This window comes from Cygnus olor, chromosome 7 (genome assembly GCF_009769625.2).
Source record: "Cygnus olor isolate bCygOlo1 chromosome 7, bCygOlo1.pri.v2, whole genome shotgun sequence".
NCBI lineage: Eukaryota > Metazoa > Chordata > Aves > Anseriformes > Anatidae > Cygnus > Cygnus olor.
This window is the reverse complement of record NC_049175.1, coordinates 4,483,919-4,504,842: the sequence shown is the minus strand read 5'-3', so window position 1 is coordinate 4,504,842 and position 20,924 is coordinate 4,483,919. Positions and strand designations below refer to the sequence as shown.

The following is a 20,924-nucleotide window of genomic DNA, read 5'->3' as shown; positions in this document are numbered from 1 at the left end:
AATACTTGCAAGTATTTTTTAAGTACTTCTGAATGTTGTTCAACTGGGAGACAGGGAAATCCATCGGAATGGGTTCTAGAGCAGTTATTTATTCCCATGTGTCAACTGTGGCAGTTCACAATACCATTTTGAACTCTTTGCTTGATCATTATACATGACTTTCCAGCCCCACAAAGTTTCTGGGTGGAACTTAATATAGCGTAAAAACAGATACCCACCTTTTTTTTTTTTTTTTTTTTTTAATCGTCTCCAGGAAATGAAGAGTGAAGCAACTCAGCCAGCCTGTCACTCAGCAGTATCACACAGTTTTCAAGTCAGGTCAGTAGTTGAGCGGAGGATTTCCTTCCCTTGGAAGTAAGAAAAGAAAGAAAGGTTCTTTAGTAAATTCACAGGAAGTTGAGGATAATTACCCAACTGTAATACAATATTTCAACAGCACATTTCAAAACATTACCTTTGCATTTTCAATTGGAAGGTATTTTGTTGGCAGCAGAATTTCTGAGAAGTCAAACAAGAGTGAAGCCAGTTTTTCCAGCACTCCCTGTAGTCCATTATAGTCCATACGAGGCAAGGGATTTGTACTAAGCTGTCAGTGGTAAGCTCCAATGATTATAACAGCTATGTTTCCCTACAAGCTGTATTAGACTCATGCTGTTTACTACTGATTTTTCAATTATTTTCAATAGCTAAGTGTTGCACTACCTTTCCTGTTATACAAGCGCTACCAATTTCTTTGTTTGGGATTTGCCATACTAAAAACGCAGATTAAAATATTAAAGAAAAACAAAAACTTGCATTACAAAAGTTACATTTACAAAAGTCATTACAAGTAATGACTGCCAAAACATGAGCTATTGCAAGTACTTACACCTATGGCATGAAAGACTTGATGTTCCTTGTCTTTATAGACACCACGCTCCATATTCCCAGAGGTTCAGAAGAAAAAAGGTTAGTATCCCTAAACAAAAGCAAGCGTTGATGCTTCATGACGTTGTGCAAGCAACATTTTGTCATCTTAACCAGCCCTGATTTCTGTAAAGTTTGAGAAGCAATTTAGAGAACAAATATCTTAATTCTTATATCTCCTTGCCTCCTATCTTACTCTTCCCTTCCCCTTTTACAGCAATGTGCCAATGATTACCTCCTCCTTACTTTCTCATCACTCTACTTCCTCTAATAAGAAAAGAAGATGGGATTTAGAGTTCTCACTCAAAGCTCTGGTTAGCCTTGATTCTTGCTTTGACATCTTGCAGCACCTCCTGCCAGGTCATTCATCCACAGCCTTTCACCTTTACTCTGTTAATCACTATACCTGAATCCTCTCCCGTATCTTCTGCTCTTCTCTCTTCACCTTTAAATCCTATGTTAGGATATACCACATTGAGCTCTCTTTCTATTCCCTCATCTGTTCTTGAGACTAGCAGAACACAGAGTTCCAGCTCTGGTTAAAAGCGATCGTTGTGCAACTTGTCAGACCTTCTGATGATTGAATTCAATGCATGGGTCTCCTGTATACAGCAAGCTCTAGGGGAGCTGCTTCACCTCACTAATGGTAGGGGTCTGCACCTCATCAAACTACACCTCCAGCTGCAGCAGCATCTTGCTGGGGTGAAACCATTCTTTGGGACATAACTATCGGAACATAACAAACCATGTCTCATGTACAGAAATAGCATAATCTGCCCATGACTCAGCCAGGAGCCTCTCCCACAATCAGGAAAAACCATGCCATTCAAGCCATCTTTAGTACAGATCATCTTTTACCTAAGATTGCTCAAAATATCCTGCTAAAAAAAGAAAGCACTGAAAGGTTGCCTTTCATAGGTGTCCCAACCTCCCAGGTAGGCATCCTAACCATAGCCTCAATCCTCAGAGAGCTGCATCCCATGATATTTAACCCAAACTCAATACATATTTTTTAAAGGAAGTTCTTTATAAGGAGTTCTTTATAAAGAACAGTTTTGGGTTCTCAGTACTGACAGCAACGAGGCAGTAACTGTATAAGGGGAAGAAGGGAAATTCAGATCTAAAGTTAGAGGTTTTTCTAACAAGCATCGCATACTTAGCTACTAGATTGAATCAGTACACACTTCTTTCCTGTTCTTCAAACTGCAGAGAGTGAGAGTTGCCTGGTGGCAAGGGAGCAGCACAGACAGGCAGCATCATGCCCGTCTCTGCTCTGCCCCGCACCCTTCCACTGGGGCTCTGTGTGGGGAGCCCAGGGAACATGTGCAGGACACAGGCTCAGATGGGATGGGGACTGATCCTTGATGAGTTCAGCTCTCATGCCTTCTCTCTCCAGCTCAGTCACTCTTAATTACAATACTTACAGTTGGCCTCAAATTCTTTTTATTATTATGCCCCTGGCCCATGCTTTAAACCTTACAAACCTCCCTTGCTTTGCAAATAAGCAAACAAAGAAATAGTAGCTGATTTGTAAAAAAAATCATCATCATAATGAAAAAAAAGAATCAGCCAGTAAAATCTATAATCTGAGATAATAATAGAGTTCAGAGCACAAAGAAGTGAGAGATTGGTGATAACAGTTAAGACTCAGACCCTCAGTATATTGAAGTACATGACATGGTGAGTCAGAGCCCTCTTCTGGAAACAGGGAAACACATTTTGTCTTATCTTTAAATAGTTGTACTACTTCACCTCCGCAAATATTTAACACCTACAAATATGAACCACTGACATTCCATCTTTCTTTAATTTTAATATAAGCCTACAGCAAGGAATGAAGAAAAAAAAGTTAGAGAAAACATTGTATGTGACACTCAGATGTAAATAAATCAGAACTATGGAGGTGCCTAAATTTACAATTCAGTTGCAGATTGTGGCTATTTTATTCTCAACTGCATTAATCAAATTTCTGAGATTTCACAAAATTCAAGTATTCTGGGAAGATATATGCACATAATTCTTATTTTACAGTTACACTTGGATTTGCCAATAGAGGGAGTCCTTTTACTGTCTACCAAAACTTTATAAAAGTGAATATTCACAGAGATTTCCAATAATGACTGTGCCCCTGCTGTGCAACTATCATTGCACTAATAGCAAGAATGAAAAAGGTTGGCAAAATAAAGTCACCTCGGGGTATTTAGCAGATCAAAACATGGGGTAATATCAGCCATCCAATCACTAGAAGTGCACTGGAGAATTCAAGTGGCCATTTGTGTCATTACAGCAGTTATATCTATGGGCACAGCTATAAAAAAAATCTATGAGAATAATTACTTTTAAACACATTCAGAAGAATTATGCCAGAAACTACAGAGGAACTATATAGCTCCCCTCTGTTGGCAGATCTACATTTAACTGCAGAACTGGTGTGAGTTCTTCCCTGATGTTGTAGTTAGTATTTGTCACACAGCACTTACATGGTTAACTCCTTCCGAGGTTCAAAATAAATCAGCTTTCTTCTACATGGTCATTTCATTAAAACGTTATGTAACTTCAATCACGACAGAACTAGCTTGTACACAACAAGATCTTCCTGCCTTCACTTGCCCTTTCATCACAACATGAACCAAACTGTCTTTTGACTTACGAAAATGTTAATTTAGTATTTTGGAGCCATTGTTTGGACTGTTATTATCTCTGGTGCTGACCCCCTAACGTGAAGTTGCCAAATCCCTTCTGACTCAACAGAAGGAATTCAACAGCAGAGTTGATGATGATATGAATCATGCTACAGATCAGGTTGGACTCATCAGCTTAGTGCATTGAAGGAAGGAAAAAAAAAAAAGCAGTTCTACTTATTACACCAAAACAACCCTTTTACAACTATCATATATGCCAGGGCTAGCAAAGTTCTGTGGAAATGTTAAGTAACCAAACCAAGAACTAAGGAACAGTCATGTTTATTTGCGTATATGGATGATGACTTACTAGCAGTATCATAATACAGAAGTACAAAATATGAGGTTACAGCCACATCTGTGTGACTGGAAATTGCCATTTCCATGGCAGTTAAGACTTATTTGCTCATGAAGCAACTCATCAACCTCCACTTTTTTCAGTCTGACATATTTTTGTTGTTGTTTTCGTTTTTAATAGAAAAGACAATAATAACTGCATCAGTCCCTTCCCCTCCCTTTCACTGGGACCTGGGTTTACACTGAGATTCTAATCCCAACAAATTCTCTTCCGAGATCAGCTCAAAGCAGGCAGCCAGTTCCAAGGGAACTCAGAAGCGAAACAAAACCTGAAGATAATTGTTTATGGGGGCTAAAAATAGGATTTTGTCTTCTTCACTTTCAAATGCGTAAACCTCATCATTTTCTACTCCTTGTTAGCACTGCAAACAGATCAGCTTTGCAAGTTTTGGAACTCTGGTCATTTTGAATAAACATTCCAGCCTTTAAAATGTTTACAGACTAAACTGCAGAGCTAAATGTTTATGTTGCACTGAATAACTTCAGCATTGTATTTAACTGAAAGGCTCCTAAAGTAATATTGTTTCTATCAGTAGGTGAAGACACACACTACTGCAACAACCAGAATTTTAAACGAAGAGATTAATACCAGTCCGTCTGTGAATATTTAGCACATGTCTACACAGTAGGCTGTATAGTTTACAGGCTTCTAAAAGTTTAAGTGGTTTCTAACTCTGAATGTGTTCCTAGGTCTTTTCAAAAGAAATCATTATAACAAGTAGCTTATATGAAAACTAGAACATTGCTTTCTGAGTTTCAAGTGTTATATTCCTCCCTTAATTTATTTTAATGAGAAATAAAACCTGGGCCTCTTATCTTAAAACACGTGGCCTCAGATAATGCTAGGACCAGCATCTGGATCTTACTTTTACACCTGTGCAAGACAAGAGTGAAGTTTTGCTTATTTTTAAGAATGCCTTATACTTTTTCTGATGTGCACGGTTACATATGGTTGATTGCCTTCAGTAGAGGTTTGGTCTTGTCCAGAAGAAGTAATTTCTGGAACAAAACATCTGTTCTTGACCAAATCTCTACTCAGTTTTATCTAAGGACCTACTTTGTACCTGCTCAGGTTAATTTGAGTCATGTCTCTCTCTCCTTAGCAGTTACATTTTTCTCACTCTTTGTGGACAGATTCAATACCTAATAGTATGTAAATCTGAAAGTATGTCATTCACTGCAAAATATTGCTTGGCTAGCAAAATGAAAACAACCTGGGGCACAATATTTCTTCTAAGAAGAGCACCACCACGAGGACAGTTCCGTGGTGGCACTGGCATGAAGGACACATTATTTGTTGCTCTGCTTCTCATGTTAAAATTTTCCACATTAAAGCAATACAATGCAGGCAAAGATATTTCTTAACTTCTGTGGTTAACTTGTATGTTTGCATTTTACTGTGAGGTTCAGATGGATGTGTTTTCCACGAGGTCAGGAGAGTTTGCCCTGGATCAGCTCCTCCGGGGTTCATACCATTACACATTTCCTGTTTTGCACATGACAACACAGTAAGCTTTTCAAAGACACAAGCTGTGTGCATAAGCCTTCTGAGCTGATTTACTACCGTACTATTGCAACAGTCAGACAGTATAAAACTGGAGAAAAGCCCTCTTGACTGAAGCCTTTGTCGTCTTCCTATTGAGTCATTCTGAGCCCACCGCTGAAATGAGAGGAATTCAGAGTGACCACCTCAGGATTTAGACTGGATTTTCAACTCCTTAGATGTAAAATGATCAGATTTTGCCTTTTGGACCTCAGGCTTCCTATAGCTATGTCTTTGGAAGAGGAGCTATGTCACAGTTGAAAGAGGAAGACTGGGTAATAGTCTGAAAGCTGTATTATGCTTGAAAGCTTCCTGGTAACATCCCTGATCTGAGCCCCAGGGAGGCAGAAAACTTCTTTGCGAAGAGGGTCTGGTCTGCAGATGGGAGCCTCCATTCCCTTGAGGAGAGAGTCATCTATGAATAGAACTCGCCATGATTTCTTCATGACACAAGTCTTGATGGTACATGTGCTACGAGTCCTTGGTTGATCTGACTTTGGAGGGAGGACTTGCACAGATGCCTCTTCTTCTGTCTCTTCACATTCCTCGTCTGCCACTCCCAGAGCCTCGTACCTATTCAGTAGTGGAAGCTGAGCAGGCAGACAGGGACTTCTCTTGTGGCTCCGTGTAGTAAATTGCTTCCACTCCTCGGTGTCCCTCAAGTTGCTGCCTTTACCCAGATGTAGACCAGATGCTGGGCCTGCCTCAGCAGTGGCCATGCCAGGTTAGCATGTGCATACCTGAGAAGACAGAGCACGGCTCCATTCATCTATCACCTGTTCAGACTCTCAGATGCTTCTTGGCCTCCCCACCTCTTCCCAAAGCTTGGCCACCAGGCAGAGCAGTTCATCCACCTGGGCATACCTCACAGAGCTGTGCTTGCTCTCGCCCTCCATCTCAGGTAGCAGCACCAGGCACACCCCACAGCCTGAGAGGCAGGTGGTAGCATAGACTGCACAGAGCTCTGGCACCATGTCTGCAGCTCATCGCAACACACCCGACAGAATACTGCTCAGTGCATTGCCGTGGGCTACGGGGGCCACCAGGGCTGTAGCCCACACGTGCTGGTGAGCAGAGCAGGTGGGCAGCGCAGGCCGCGTGCTGACAGAGCGACAGGTGTCCGACATTTTGTGCCAACAGCATTCTCCCTGGACTCCATGTGGCTTCCCGCTGTTTGAGCTGGCCACGCACTCAGCCAAGGTGATCATCTGTGTCGGAGGAGCTCCACTAGCACTTTGCAAGTTTCGTAAAAACACATCACCAAAGACTCAGTACAGATGCACCATTTTTAATGCACCAGTTCCTGAACCAACTTTTAAAAACTGGCATCACTACTACGCACCAGTTCCTGAACCAACTTTTAAAAACTGGCATCACTACTACTTTTCCACAAACTGCTTCACCTATGCTCATTGTGGCAGGCCTCACCCCACACTCTTTACAGGGTACATTCCTGCAAACAGGTACCTCATCCCACTATATCCCTGTTCAGGATCCCTTATCTCATAGTGACTACACCACCACTACTACATAAACAACAACGCTCCCATCACTGACACCAGTCCTAAAATTATTATACTCTCAGAACTGATGTGAGCAACACGTTGGTTACCGCAAGACTGAGAATGCAAAATCCTACCTCTTCATAAAACAGAACCAAAACAAAAAAATACACAACATATTTTAGAGCAGGGGGTATCCTTCAACAAGTTAGTTCCTAGGAAGAGTTTTCAAAGTAGCAGTTAAAATCAAAAGGAAAATTGGCCAGAGTTCATACCCTATTTATTATGGGGAAAAACAAAAACAAAACAAAAACTAATCCAGCTCAAAGGAAAAAATCTGTTTTGCCATTGTCTCACTTGAAATTATTCTGATAGCCTATTTAGCATTACCTCTAGCCAGATTTTATACAGAGCTGTTAAAAAAGCAGTATCACAGCAAGGAGGAAATTACTTAATTTCTCTAGTTAGCTATGCATTTTCCTTTGTTTCATGTACTCTGTAGATCAATTTTCTGGAAGTTCAGAGTTATTTAGATCTTGAATATGTCCAGTGATTTACCATAAATTTGTTTCTCTGCTATATTGCAGATAAAGCTGTGTTTTCGAAGGAATTAACATCTTTGAAAGTCTTCTCCAAGGATCTTTTTAAAGAGAGGGCAACACCGAAAGCATAGAAATAATGAAGAGAAGTACAAAGGAAACAACCAGGGAGAAGAACAGTTTTGTGTTTTCTTTATCTGTTTAAGAGGAGATGCAATTTAAACATCCATCTGAAAGGCCTGATGTTGATCTTTGAAACCAGTGCAGAGGAGAAGGGTAGACTTTTAACCTGTCTTTTATCAGCCAAGTGACACTGAAATTACACTTGACACTGAAGACTTGGTATAACTCTCACTTCCTCTAAGCTGAAATCACTGTTCAAACTGTGACGCTTGGTCCCTCATACACATTTCTGTTGCTCTCTGATCGGGCAGCAACTTTGTCAGTTTTAGAACTCTTCAAAGAAACTGTCAAGTTTGTCCAAGTATGGGACACGTTTTTGAAGTACAGCTTTTCTCTGGACATGAAGCTGAATTACCAAACAGGACTTGACCAACTTATAGAATCCCCAAACTGGGATCATTATGCAAACTAACAGAACTCTCTCAACTGAAGAATCCTGTGCAGTACGTATGGCAGAACAGCAGGAGGGGATGAAGGCAGTTGTCCTTTTCTGGAGCTGCAGCCCAGCTGGCTGGCAGCACACTGGGAATCCCAGCTGTTTATATGTTGCAGCAAAGACTGCTCTCTCCTCTCTCAGCTCTACTGTGTTATTCTTGCCCCAGAGGAAGATCTGTGCTGGAAATGTCTGGGTCCTGTGCTCCTGCAATGGGGAGAGGAGGACACAGGCAAAGCAGAGCAGCAAGCAGTGCATCATTCTGCAGGACAATGCTCTCCAAACTCAACATTTAGGAATTAAACTCAAAGTGAGAATTTAAGCAAGCACATAGAAATTTCATCATTTCTTTCTGGCATTTCCAAGGATGCTGGCAAATAAAGTATGTCATCAGATCACCAGACCATATCCAGCTTCAAAGATAGACTCTTTCACTTCACACACAATGAAAAACAGCTGCAGGGAGCAACCTGATGTCTGCTTGAATCCCTCAATGAGCTCTGCACAGGCAGATCCATGAACAGGGCTCCACATGGGTGCAGGGACTCTTTGCATGGAATTCAGTACAGGATGGGAGCTGAATGCTGTCCTGACAGCTGTTTGGTGGCGTGCGAGACCCTAGCTGGTGAGCTCACATCAATCCTCAACAGGCACATGCTCACCTCTTAAAATAGTACATTCTGGCAACAGATTGTAAAAAGACCCACAGATATAGATGCTATAAAACATAATTACCATCTCAGCCCACACCATGGCCTGCCCTTGCCTATGATGCATAGCAGAAGAAGGTTTTACTCTCCAGGACTCTGACAGCTCGGCTTGGTGACTTTCCATCCCTGCAGAACATGACAGAAATATCAGTGGAGGGATTTTTATCTATTTTTCTATCATGAAATGTTTTCACAAGAGTGACATCATAGATGCTAGAAATGGAAAAAAAATAATCATAGATTCATTTCATTATATTCCATGCCCAAACAAGACCGATCCCAACTGTACATTTTCCTGTGCTCTGGCCAAGCTCATCATGCATCTGAAAATGTGTTTCCACCGCCTCCATATTTGCAGCTTAATGCAGTTCACCCTCAGCAGAATGTAACGGATCCACTTTCCTGGCTACAACCTGTTCGTTTCTGTCATATAACTGTTTGTTTACTCCCTTCACTCACTGATGTTCATGTACCCCAAGTATTTGCAGGCATCTACCCTGAACTCTTTGCACTTTGGTCATTGCCTAGCCCAAACAGATTCCCCCACCCCGAGTTTGAAAAAAAACAACAAACCTAATTCCCCATTCTTGGCTCTACTAACGTATTCTATGATGTGCTGATTGAGTGTTTAATCTTTCCTCTGTGTATATTTTCTGGTCTGTCCATATCATCCAAATGTAGTAACTGAGTTCTGAATATTAATTCAACGACCAGTACTTTCAATTCATGTTTGTCAAATCATAAATTCTTCTATGTAAAATAGATTAATAAACAGAATAAACATTTGTTCAGTGTTATCTCCCACTATACCTTGCATTTGTAATCTATTGTTTCTAATCCTGAGTTCAACTTGAAATTTATTACATTATAAACTTTTAAAATTTGTTTGAAGCTTATCAGTTGAAACTCTACAGTCCTAGTAGCAGAAGTTTAGGAGCCATTTACTTACCACTTGTATCAAATGAGTCTCACTTCTAAATATATGATCAAAACCAGAATAGTTGGGGAACTTCATTTAACGCCTCCCCTTCTCCTCCCAGAATCTGTCGGGAGGAAAGGAGAAAAAAAAAAAAGAGACTTTGGTAGTGCAGTCAGGTTACTAGATTCGAGTTATTAATAGGAACAACTTAGCTTCTTTATTGATCTTGTACATAAGAAGGAAAATGATATATATTTTTAAAACAGTCTAGTATTCATATTAAATATTAGCATCAAATAGATAGCAATAGATTAACATGGCGAAATCACAAAATTCAAGCTAAATTCCACTGTGTTAGGTGGGTAAGAGGGGACTTGCTTCAGAATACCCTGCAAAATTACTCCTAATGTTTTTGAAGAAAGTTTATATTCCAAGTCCACTTGGGTTTCTAGTCAGGAAAGGCCCAGGGAAGCAGGAGAGATCTCCTCTCAAGATAACCCTTTAACAGCTCACTTGGAAACTGGATATGCAGGGGGATAGGAATAGGGCAGTAGAAAATGCATGCTTAGAACAAGAGAAAACAGCAGCTGCTATTGTAGATGTGAAACATTTCTGCTTGTAAGACAGCTTGAAAGCTGCAAGGCAGTAATAAATACTTGTAACTTAAATTAAAAAAAAAAAAGATACCTCTAATTCAGTACCTAATTCCATGCGTGTAATTCTAACCATTACCAAATGACCAACTGAGTGCAATGAAATAAGGACAAGCCAGACAAGGTCATAGGACATTTGGGTGAGATTTTAAGCATGATTCTAACTCCACTCCCAAAGTCAAATGAGCTTTTACTAACCCTGTCCTTAATAAATTATCATTTACATTGATGCAGGTACTGATCCTATTAGTAGTTACATACAAAAGGCACTTTATATGTCTCATAATTCCACAAGCGTTGGGGTTTCCATTCACCAGGTCATCTAATAAACGCAGTTAAAGACTGCAGCACAGCACTTGTGGTAGAAAAAACATCTCAACGGTCCTCAGTGTAATTGCAATAAATCAATAATTAATTGCTGAACATGGTATGTAATGGAAGGTTGAACTGAAAGAGATGTCTTTCACCTCTGCTACAGTTTGATAGCAGGAAGACTCCTTGGAACCTACAGATTTACATAGGCTGCTGGTTGGAAAGGAAACATTGTGCACATTCTATAAGGCTTCTGTGAGAGGCAACAAAAGTTGTCCTTCCTGCTAAATGTACACAGAATGAGAATATCTCCTGCTGGACAGCCTGGACAAAGAACTGAAACTGCCAAGAGATGAGGAAAGCTGCCAAAGGAGAGGGAAAAAAATCAGGCAGCAAAGAAGTGCTAACATTTAATCGACGAAGTCTTCAGGGTAGGGAACAGCAAACTTACAAATACGTACAGTTGCCGTACACAGCACTGCCTGAAACAGGAAAGAGCCAAAGATTTTAGCTAGGGAGCATGGTAAAAGAATTTGAACAGGAAACAGAGATCACATTACCGTCTTGAAATGTATGATTTTTAGAGAGGACCCAGCTAGGTAATAAAACAAACAGTTACAATCCTATAACCCCTTTTAATACTACAAATAGTAAAAAAAGGTAACATATAAACTAAAGTTAGGATGCTACATGGTCTGACCTGCCCGTAACCTTATGCGTTACCACCTGTAAACCTCAGGCAATGCAGTCTCCAACTGCACTTGGTAAAGCAACATGCACGTATGTCAGACTACAGATGCTTTCACATAACATTTTGCTGCCAGTCACCAATATCTGTGTTTTGTTTTATTCAATTATTTTCTAGACCAAAATAAAATTTTGTTCAATTGTTGCATGGGTACCAGACAACTAAGCTATTAAAACTTCTGTGCGGAACTAGAGGTGTGCAGCCACCCAGTTGTTAAGACCATTACTTCAAAAAGAAAAAAAAATAAAATTTTCTCCATATCCAAGGCAGGTATTGAAACTCAGAAAACCAACACCAGCATATTCCAGAGAATATAGCCAATGATATGGTACTGGTAAATCAAGAGAATATTTAAATTCTATCCTCAAATAAACTGACATGTTTTTTCATTCCAAGCAAGCATTTTCATATGCACTTTTATATGAGTTTGGGAAGGAATTTCAAAGAAATCTTTTTTTTTTTTCCTACTCTCATGTAGTGAGGGCAGACATAAACAAGAAGTTACACCTGACTGTGGAAACTGAGCTGGTGCATTACTGCCACAGAGAGATTAGATACTACTAAAATTAAGAACATGGAGCCACGTGTCATGCTTTGCAGCATAGTTAGTTCTCACATTACAATCTTAAGCATATGTTTCTTCAGTAGCTTGCAATTCAGTGTAGTTGAACAAGGTATGTGTCTATGCATTTGTATATGTATATGCATGCTATATTTCAAATAAATGTGGCAATTATTGTATATACTTTCTACTGGAGTTTTTGTAGCTGCACATTAGGAATAGTATTAGTTGGATTGTGCATATAAGTAAGAAAGAATAAAATGCCATCCATTTATTTGCATGATAAGTGAAAGCAATCCTGTGTAAGGGTCTCTTGATTACCATTAAGTGTACAAAAGATTATAAAAAACATACAGTAGCTGGCACTGAACTCTACGTGGCAGTAACGCACCAGCTCAATCTGCACAGCCAAGGCTTAAAATAGTAGGGAATTATATGATACAGGTGTTAATAGGAAGGTATTAGGACTGTGCCCTATGAACAATGAGAAAAAGAAATGAAGAAACCCTGAAACAATAACTAAAGAATTTATGGCTTACTACACTTTGGGGAAAGCATCTTCCCCTCTCCCTCTTCTGCATGACATGAAGGGCAAAAATTGCCCTTCATCTTTCTTACAATGTATTCATGCTTGGCGCAGTCTTAAAAACCTGCTTATATTTTAAGGTCATCCTCTCGGGCTTTGTAGAATCTTTTGAAACAGAGCTCTGCAATTTTCCATCCTAAGACATCCGATAGCCACACTAAAAATAGCCCCAGGGCAGTTCCTCTGATTAAGATATACCTACTGGCATGTGTCATGCTGATCATAGTTCAGAATCCTCTTGGACCCTCAAACTACTGCTGATGCCCTAAAGGCTGTAACAGATTGAGTGTGCTCTTCAAACTATCATTAATAAATTATCTCATAATAATCCATGTTAGAACTATATTTATGCACATCAAGTGTGCAGAAATACACATACATACAACTTACTGCATTCTCCGGCCATGTGGAGGAGGGGATACAAATCAGTGAGGAGAGGACATGAAGAACATCTTAGCATTATTTGCACAGCTGTGCTGTCATTTTTACCCTTTGCATTACATCTTCCAGTATTCCTGCCCCAACCAGTTAAATACTCAACCAAATCAACAAATTACCTCAAGTAATTTGTTAAGAGCCAGTAGTTAGAAGAGCTAGCCAAAATCCTGGTTCTATGACTATCCAGCCACACACTTGGAAGAAATTTGAATGAGCATCCCCCTAGGGCCCCCTACAAAAACCATCTCGCCAGAAGGGCTGCTAGGATGTCCGCCAGTAATTTGTACCCTGGTGCCTCAGGATAGACTTCCTATAGCAGTTTGCAGCAGAAATGTTTCTGGGCAGGCTTTGATTTACATTTTTCTTCATATACATCAAGTAGTTGCATTCTGTGTATAAGCAGAATAAAAAACTATCAAAAAGAATAAAAAGAATAAAAAGTGAGGCTACTTTTAATACAGAAAGGATTATTAACCGCTGGAACTGACTACAAAAGAAATGGTTGATACCTTACCTCTGTTGTGTTCTTTTTCAGATCAAGAAGACATTTTTAGCCGAAGATATTAGAATTCTTAGGAAAATTCAGTAGCTTGCATACTAGACTTAGTTGGAATAAACATTTTAGAGTTAGATCTTCCTCACAGCATTTGAGGTGAAGGTTTTGACACACTTCTACACAAAACCCGATTATCCACTGAGGCATCCAGTAGCATCAAGTATATTTTTAATAAGGTTGCTACTTTGCAGCAGTGGAAGGGAAGAAATATGAGTGCACAGAAATAAACAGTTGAACACAGCGCTAAAACGCAAGCCAGAGGGAATTGTACCATGTTCCAGCCACGTCTGAAGGGCTGAACGGTCAACTAATTAAGTCTTTTTGTAGACAACTGACAGAGTCATATAACAAGGATTTTTTTTGTTCTATTCCTTCCCGAGAAAAATATTGAGTACATTGAAAGGTACGCACATCAATAAAACTTGCTGGAAAACACTCACAGAAACTACAACATCAAATCTATGATCATCAGATCTGTTGTGCCTGCACAAAGCTATATACTACTGCTGACACAGGGTAATATGCATCTGAGCTTCGAAATAGCTGGGATTCCATCATGAAATCTCCTTACACACCTAAAAGTTTTCCTCTACGCAATGTAATAGCCAAATGAGAGGCAATGAAGAGGTATATGGGTGAAGGCAACCCCTCAAAGCATACATTTGTCTACCAAAAGGCAAACACAATTTTCTGGGCACAATACACAGCATTCCCTATTTCTTTTGGTAGTCATATTTTTCCACTTGGTGATTTGTGACCTTGATTCTGCTATTTGTTTCAGAAACATCAGCCAGGGCAGACACTGGCACTTTCCAGGTCAGATGCAGATTCATACTCTGTTCCTTTGACTGTTTAAAATTGGACCAAGAACTGATCAGTCGCGGGCTTTTCATTTGTTTTACTTGTCTGCAAGGAGCACATTTTATTCGTTCACCACTGACTGTGGCTTTTCAAACACTGTGAAAATACTTCAGCTAAATTTGTCAAGCTGAAGAATTAATCTGCTTGAAAACTTCAGCAAGCGGCTCATTTTTCCCTCCTGCTCCTCTGTCTGCATTACAACCAACATATTACCCTTTTTTAAAGTCACATTTTTTTCCATAATCATGCTCCTGCTAGGAAATATCTGCTGCATGTACTGCAGATGACACTCCCCAGTAAAGCTGTCTCTTTTTCACTGTAAGCGTTTGCTGCACTGTTGTCTGGTGCCACCTCCAAATTCTTCTCTTCTCTACTTGTTGTTTCTTTACAGCAGCTACTGTGCAAACCACATGGCATAGCTAGAGATCACTGACAACAGCTCTGAGCAGAAGCAGCATGCCACAAAGCTGCCCTATTTCCCAATTCTGTCCAATCAGACCGATACTGATGTACCCAGTGATGCACAACAGCATTTTGCATGTGACTACTATGCATGGTAGATATGAAATTGATTTCAAAACGGGATGTTCTCAGTGGAAGATTTTATGCTTAGTCTTCCCAAACATCTAAACTTATTTGAACTCCTGTGTTCAGCCTCAATGTAGGGAGGAAAATTTAAACTATGAAGACACTTGATAACCTTCTCTTCATCAAAAGCAGAGTGCAAGAGAACAAAACAGCTGCAGTTCAAGAAGGAGAATGGTGACTTCAGAGATCCCATCAACACATGATGTGATCATTTTCTACATACAGTGATCATTCCTGGTCGTAAAAACCCACCTATAGGACTACAGCAATGGACAAAATAGATGGATCTACACAGATAGAAGGGATCCAGCGGACGATCCAGCTGGGCCTTGTGCTGTGTTTGGCAAAACACAGGACAAAAGACAGTCCCATATAACTTAGTCAGACAGTCTAACTAGAAAAAGGGGACAACAGAAGTGAGAAGCCAAAGAAGGAAAGGGACTTTCCTAAGACCATGGAGTAGGTCTGAGCTGAATGATATGATGATGATATTGAAGAGAGAAGCCTGAAGGCTATCAAACGGGACTTTAGGGGACTGGGACGGTTAGTGGATGCAGCGGGAGTACAGGTGGTGTTTTTGTCTATCCCTGCAGTGGCAGGGAGGAGTACCGAGAGGACACGGAAAGCCCACCTGATAAACACGTGGCTCAGAGGCTGGTGCCAACACAGAAATTTTGTTTTTTTTGACCATGGGGCGCTTTACTCAGCACCCAGCCTGGTGACCGCAGATGGGTCCCTATCTCTAAGGGGAAAACGGATCCTAGCCCAGGAGCTGGCAGGGCTCGTTGAGAGGGCTTTAAACTAGGAAAGAAGGGGGATGGGGCTGAAATTAGGCTTGTTGGAGCTGTACCAGGGGGAACAATGGCAAAGCCGGGGAAGAAGGCAATGGCCCAACTGAAGTGCATCTACACTAATGCGTGCAGCATGGGTAATAAACAAGAGGAGCTGGAAGCCATCATGCAGCAGGCAGGCTATGACTTGGTTGCCATCACGGAAACGTGGTGGGACCACTCTCATGACTGGAGTGCTCCAATGTCTGGCTATAGGCTCTTCAGAAGGGACAGGCAGCACAGAATGGGTGGTGGTGTGGCTTTCTATATTAGAGAGTGTTTTGATGTTGAGGAACTTGAGGCTGGGAATAAGGTTGAGTCTCTGTGGGTTAGGATCAGTGGGAAGGCCAACAAGGCAAGCATACTGGTGGGGGTCTGTTATAGACCGCCGAACCAGGATGAGGAGACGGATGAGGAGTTCTACAGGCAGCTGGCAGAAGCCACGAAATTGTCAGCACTTGTTCTCATGGGGGACTTCAACTTCCCAGGCATATCCTGGAAGCACAACACAGCCCAGAGAAAGCAGTCTAGGAGGTTTCTGGAGAGCATGGAAGATAGCTTCCTGACACGGCTGGTTAGAGAGCCTACCAGGGGAGGTGCCCCGCTAGACCTTCTGTTCACAAACAGTGACGGACTGGTGGGAGATGTGGTGGTCGAGAGCTGTCTTGGGCAGAGTGACCACGAAATGGTTCAGTTCTCTATTCTTGGTGAAGTCAGGAAGGGGACCAGTAAAACCGCTGTCTTGGACTTCCGGAGGGCTGACTTTGAGCTGTTCAGGACACTGGTTGGCAGAGTCCCTTGGGAGGAGGTTCTGAAGGGCAAAGGAGTCCAGGAAGGCTGGGGACTCTTCGAGAAGGAAATCTTAATGGCTCAGGAGCGGTCTGTCCCCACGTGCCCAAAGACGAGCTGGCGCAGAACTAGACCGGCCTGGGTGAACAGAGAGTTGTGGCTCGAGCTTAGGAGAAAAAGGAGGGTTTATAATCTTTGGAAAAGAGGGCGGGCTACTCAAGAGGACTATAAGGCTGTTGCGAGGCTGTTCAGGGACAAAATTAGAAAGGCCAAAGCTCATCTGGAGCTCAATCTGGCTACTGCCGTTAAAGATAACAAAAAACGTTTTTACAAATACATCAACACCAAAAGGAGGACTAAGGAGAATCTCCATCCTTTACTGGATGTGTGGGGAAACTTAGTTACAAAAGATGAGGAAAAGGCTGAGGTAGTCAATGCCTTCTTTGCCTCAGTCTTTAGCGGCAAGACCAGTTGTTCTCTGGATACCCGGTACCCTGAGCTGGTGGAAGGGGATGGGGAACAGGATGTGGCCCTCGCTATCCACGAGGAAATGGTTGGCAACCTGCTACAGCACTTGGATGTATGCAAGTCGATGGGGCCGGATGGGATCCACCCGAGGGTACTGAGAGAACTGGCGGAGGAGCTGGCCAAGCCGCTTTCCATCATTTATTGGCAGTCCTGGCTATCAGGGGAAGTCACAGTCGACTGGCGGCTAGCAAACGTGACGCCTATCTACAAGAAGGGCCGGAGGGTAGACCCAAGGAACTATCGGCCTGTTAGTTTGACCTCAGTGCCAGGGAAGCTCATGGAGCAGATTATCTTGAATGTCATCACGCGGCACTTGCAGGGCAACCAGGCGATCAGGCCCAGTCAGCATGGGTTTATGAAAGGTAGGTCCTGCTTGACGAACCTGATCTCCTTCTATGACAAAGTGACACGCTTGGTGGATGAGGGAAAGGCTGTGGATGTGGTCTACCTTGACTTCAGTAAGGCTTTTGACACCGTTTCCCACAACATTCTCCTCAAGAAACTGGCTGCTCGTGGCTTGGACTGGCGTACGCTTCGTTGGGTTAAGAACTGGCTGGATGGCCGGGCCCAAAGAGTTGTGGTGAATGGAGCCAAATCCAGTTGGAGGCCAGTCACTAGTGGAGTCCCCCAGGGCTCAGTGCTGGGGCCAGTCCCCTTTAATATCTTTATCGATGACCTGGATGAGGGGATTGAGTGCACCCTCAGTAAGTTTGCAGATGACACCAAGTTAGGTGCGTGTGTCGATCCGCTCGAGGGAAGGAAGGCTCTGCAGGAGGATCTGGATAGGCTGGACCGATGGGCTGAGGCCAACTGTATGAGGTTCAACAAGGCCAAGTGCCGGGTCCTGCACCTGGGGCGCAACAACCCCAAGCAGAGCTACAGGCTGGGAGATGAGTGGTTGGAAAGCTGCCTGGCAGAGAAGGACCTGGGAATACTGGTTGATAGGCAGCTGAATATGAGCCAGCAGTGTGCTCAGGTGGCCAAGAAGGCCAACAGCATCCTGGCTTGTATAAGAAGCAGCGTGGCCAGCAGGTCTAGGGAAGTGATTGTCCCCCTGTACTCGGCTCTGGTGAGGCCGCACCTCGAGTACTGTGTTCAGTTTTGGGCCCCTCGCTACAAGAAGGACATGGAGGTGCTCGAGAGAGTCCAGAGAAGGGCAACGAAGCTGGTGTGGGGTCTGGAGAACAAGTCTTATGAGGAGCAGCTGAGGGAGCTGGGGTTGTTTAGCCTGGAGAAGAGGAGGCTCAGGGGAAACCTTATCGCTCTCTACAGGTACCTTAAAGGAGGCTGTAGCGAGGTGGGGGTTGGTCTATTCTCACACGTGCCTGATGACAGGACGAGGGGGAATGGGCTAAAGTTGCGCCAGGGGAGGTTTAGGTTGGATATTAGGAAGAACTTCTTTACTGAAAGGGTTGTTAGGCATTGGAATGGGCTGCCCAGGGAAGTGGTTGAGTCGCCATCCCGGAGGTCTTTAAGAGACGTTTAGATGTTGAGCTTAGTGATATGGTTTAGTGGAGGACTTGTTAGTATTAGGACAGAGGTTGGACTGGGTGATCTTGGAGGTCTCTTCCAACCTAGACGATTCTGTGATTCTGTGAATGAGTAACAGGAGCACAGCTCTTCCCAACTCTCATCTATTGCCCTAACTGCAACAAGTGCTGCAGCATACCAGTAACTATTCTTCAAGATCACAACTTTACTGTGTATTGATTCATTTATAAGCTGAAAACAGACACACAGTTCAGAAGTGTAGCAAGAAATCAACGGATCGCTGTTGACTTCTTTCCCAGTGTGCATTTTCCTTTGAGATGCTTCAACACTGTATTTATGGGAGCTCTCTAGGCAACAGTGCCACCCTTCTTAATCCAAGCAATAACATACTTTTTAAAGTTTCATTTCTAAGAAGAAATTTCAGCAGCTGAAATGTTTAAAATTTCTAGGTTTATCATCAAGCTCTTTTGGGGGAAAACTAAAGTATCGGCAAGTGCAGCGATGAAAACAAATTCCCAGAAGAAGGAAAGAGGTTTGGACATTGAATAGAAAGTGGAAAAATAGCCAAAACAAGAGTTCTGAAAACTCAGACTTCTGGAGAGCGCTCCTACAAGATCTTGCATTTCTCACATTTTCTTTACAGGCAGTAATAAATCTAGATATAACTACCTTCTGAGATAGATAAAGATGCCCTGCAGACTTGTTATCCAAATGTAAAGGAGATAACATTCCCAAATCCTGACTTTTGCTCAAAAACTAACAAAATTAGGTCTAGTGTTGATAGGAAACTCATTCCAAACAGCAGGCTTTACTAACACACAGTGCTTTAAACATCATGCAGAGCACTAAATAGATATATTTTTTTAAATTGTTAATGCAGCAGTATAAGAACAGTAACAATCATGCATCAGCACATGCTACTGACACCACAATTCAGTTCTCTACATCATAACTACTGATCTATACTCACCCTGGTTTTGATTTTACTTGCAAACAGAAATTACTTGCATTTCTCCAGCAAAGTAAAATGTAAGCAAGAAATTTCTGCTATCTTAGAAGGACACATCAGCAAGAGCTATAGGTAATTACAAGAGGATTACACTGCATTAACAAATATTTAACAGCGTGCTTAAGAGATTTATAGAAATGGGTGCAGTATTTTTGGCCAAAATATTTAAATACATATTTTCATAGTCTATTTGCTACTACCATAATGACAGTTAAAGATGGAAATTTCAGGAAAACTGGGTGGTCAAGAACTCAAAATCTCAAGGGCCTGTGCATTCATTTGGTACAGTCACAAGGCTGTGTAGGTGCTGTGTACCAAACACTGTTAGAAATATATGTCTTTCTTTTCACACTGGAGAAGTGTGGTACTATAAGAGTGAGACTAAGGTTAGTGGTTTACTGACTGGAGAAAAATCTACCATGTTGCTGTCCATACAAGCTGCATTGTGACTTGGCCGAAGGATGAGTATATACGCCTTACTTCTCTACCTCCTACATAACCTCCGTTGACCTATGCACTCAAGAAATTAAACTAAACTAATCCCCCTTCATCTCAATGTGCATGCAATTTAGCAGTGTTTGAAATTTGTAGCTAAAATTTCAGGCTTTTGTAGCGTTCACTGGAGGACATGTCTAGGAGATTTAGCCTGTGACTATTTTCAAAACTGTAGAGCAAAACATGCAAAGAAAGAAAATAAAACAGGTCAGGCACAGAGTCATGTGAATAACAAATTCCCTTCCATATTCCTAGAAATCCACAGATTAAGAGCAAATTCAAGGGGGGGTCAGACAAATTCTTGAAGAAGAGGTAACTTGAGCTAAATCTCAAAATCCAATATATCAGATATTGGACAAGACAATCAAATGAAAACAATATAAAATAAATTTGTCTGTAGTAAAATCTTTTCCTGTCAAATTAGAAAACAAGTTTTTGGTCATATATGTACATCATTTTTCACACAATCTGACCTAATCCTAAATTACTGAAAATAAAAAACAAACAAAAAACTCACCACAGCCCATTACACTTACACCATATTTTATGTTGAGTGAAAACTGGGAAGGAATATCTGTAAGAACTGCTGACAGACCATCAAAAAACTTCCAGGATATTAACTCACTGCCCATGTAGAGCAAGCAACAGAATCACTGGGCCCTAAATAACCACTGGCCAAAGCAAACGACTGGGATGCACCGTTCC

At 41.7% G+C, this 20,924-nt stretch overlaps 1 long non-coding RNA gene across 2 annotated transcripts in view; it reads right to left on the bottom strand.

Moving 5' to 3' along the window:
- Positions 1 to 241: 241 nt before the first annotated feature.
- The window catches only part of LOC121072828, a 47,721-nt gene continuing 27,038 nt past the window's right edge, over positions 242 to 20,924 (bottom strand). For both annotated transcript variants that reach the window (XR_005821402.1, XR_005821403.1), the window contains 3 exons: positions 9,804 to 9,897; positions 8,880 to 8,980; positions 242 to 347 (listed from right to left, as the gene is read on the bottom strand). This is a non-coding gene — a long non-coding RNA (uncharacterized LOC121072828). The remainder of the gene's footprint in view (positions 348 to 8,879; positions 8,981 to 9,803; positions 9,898 to 20,924) is intronic.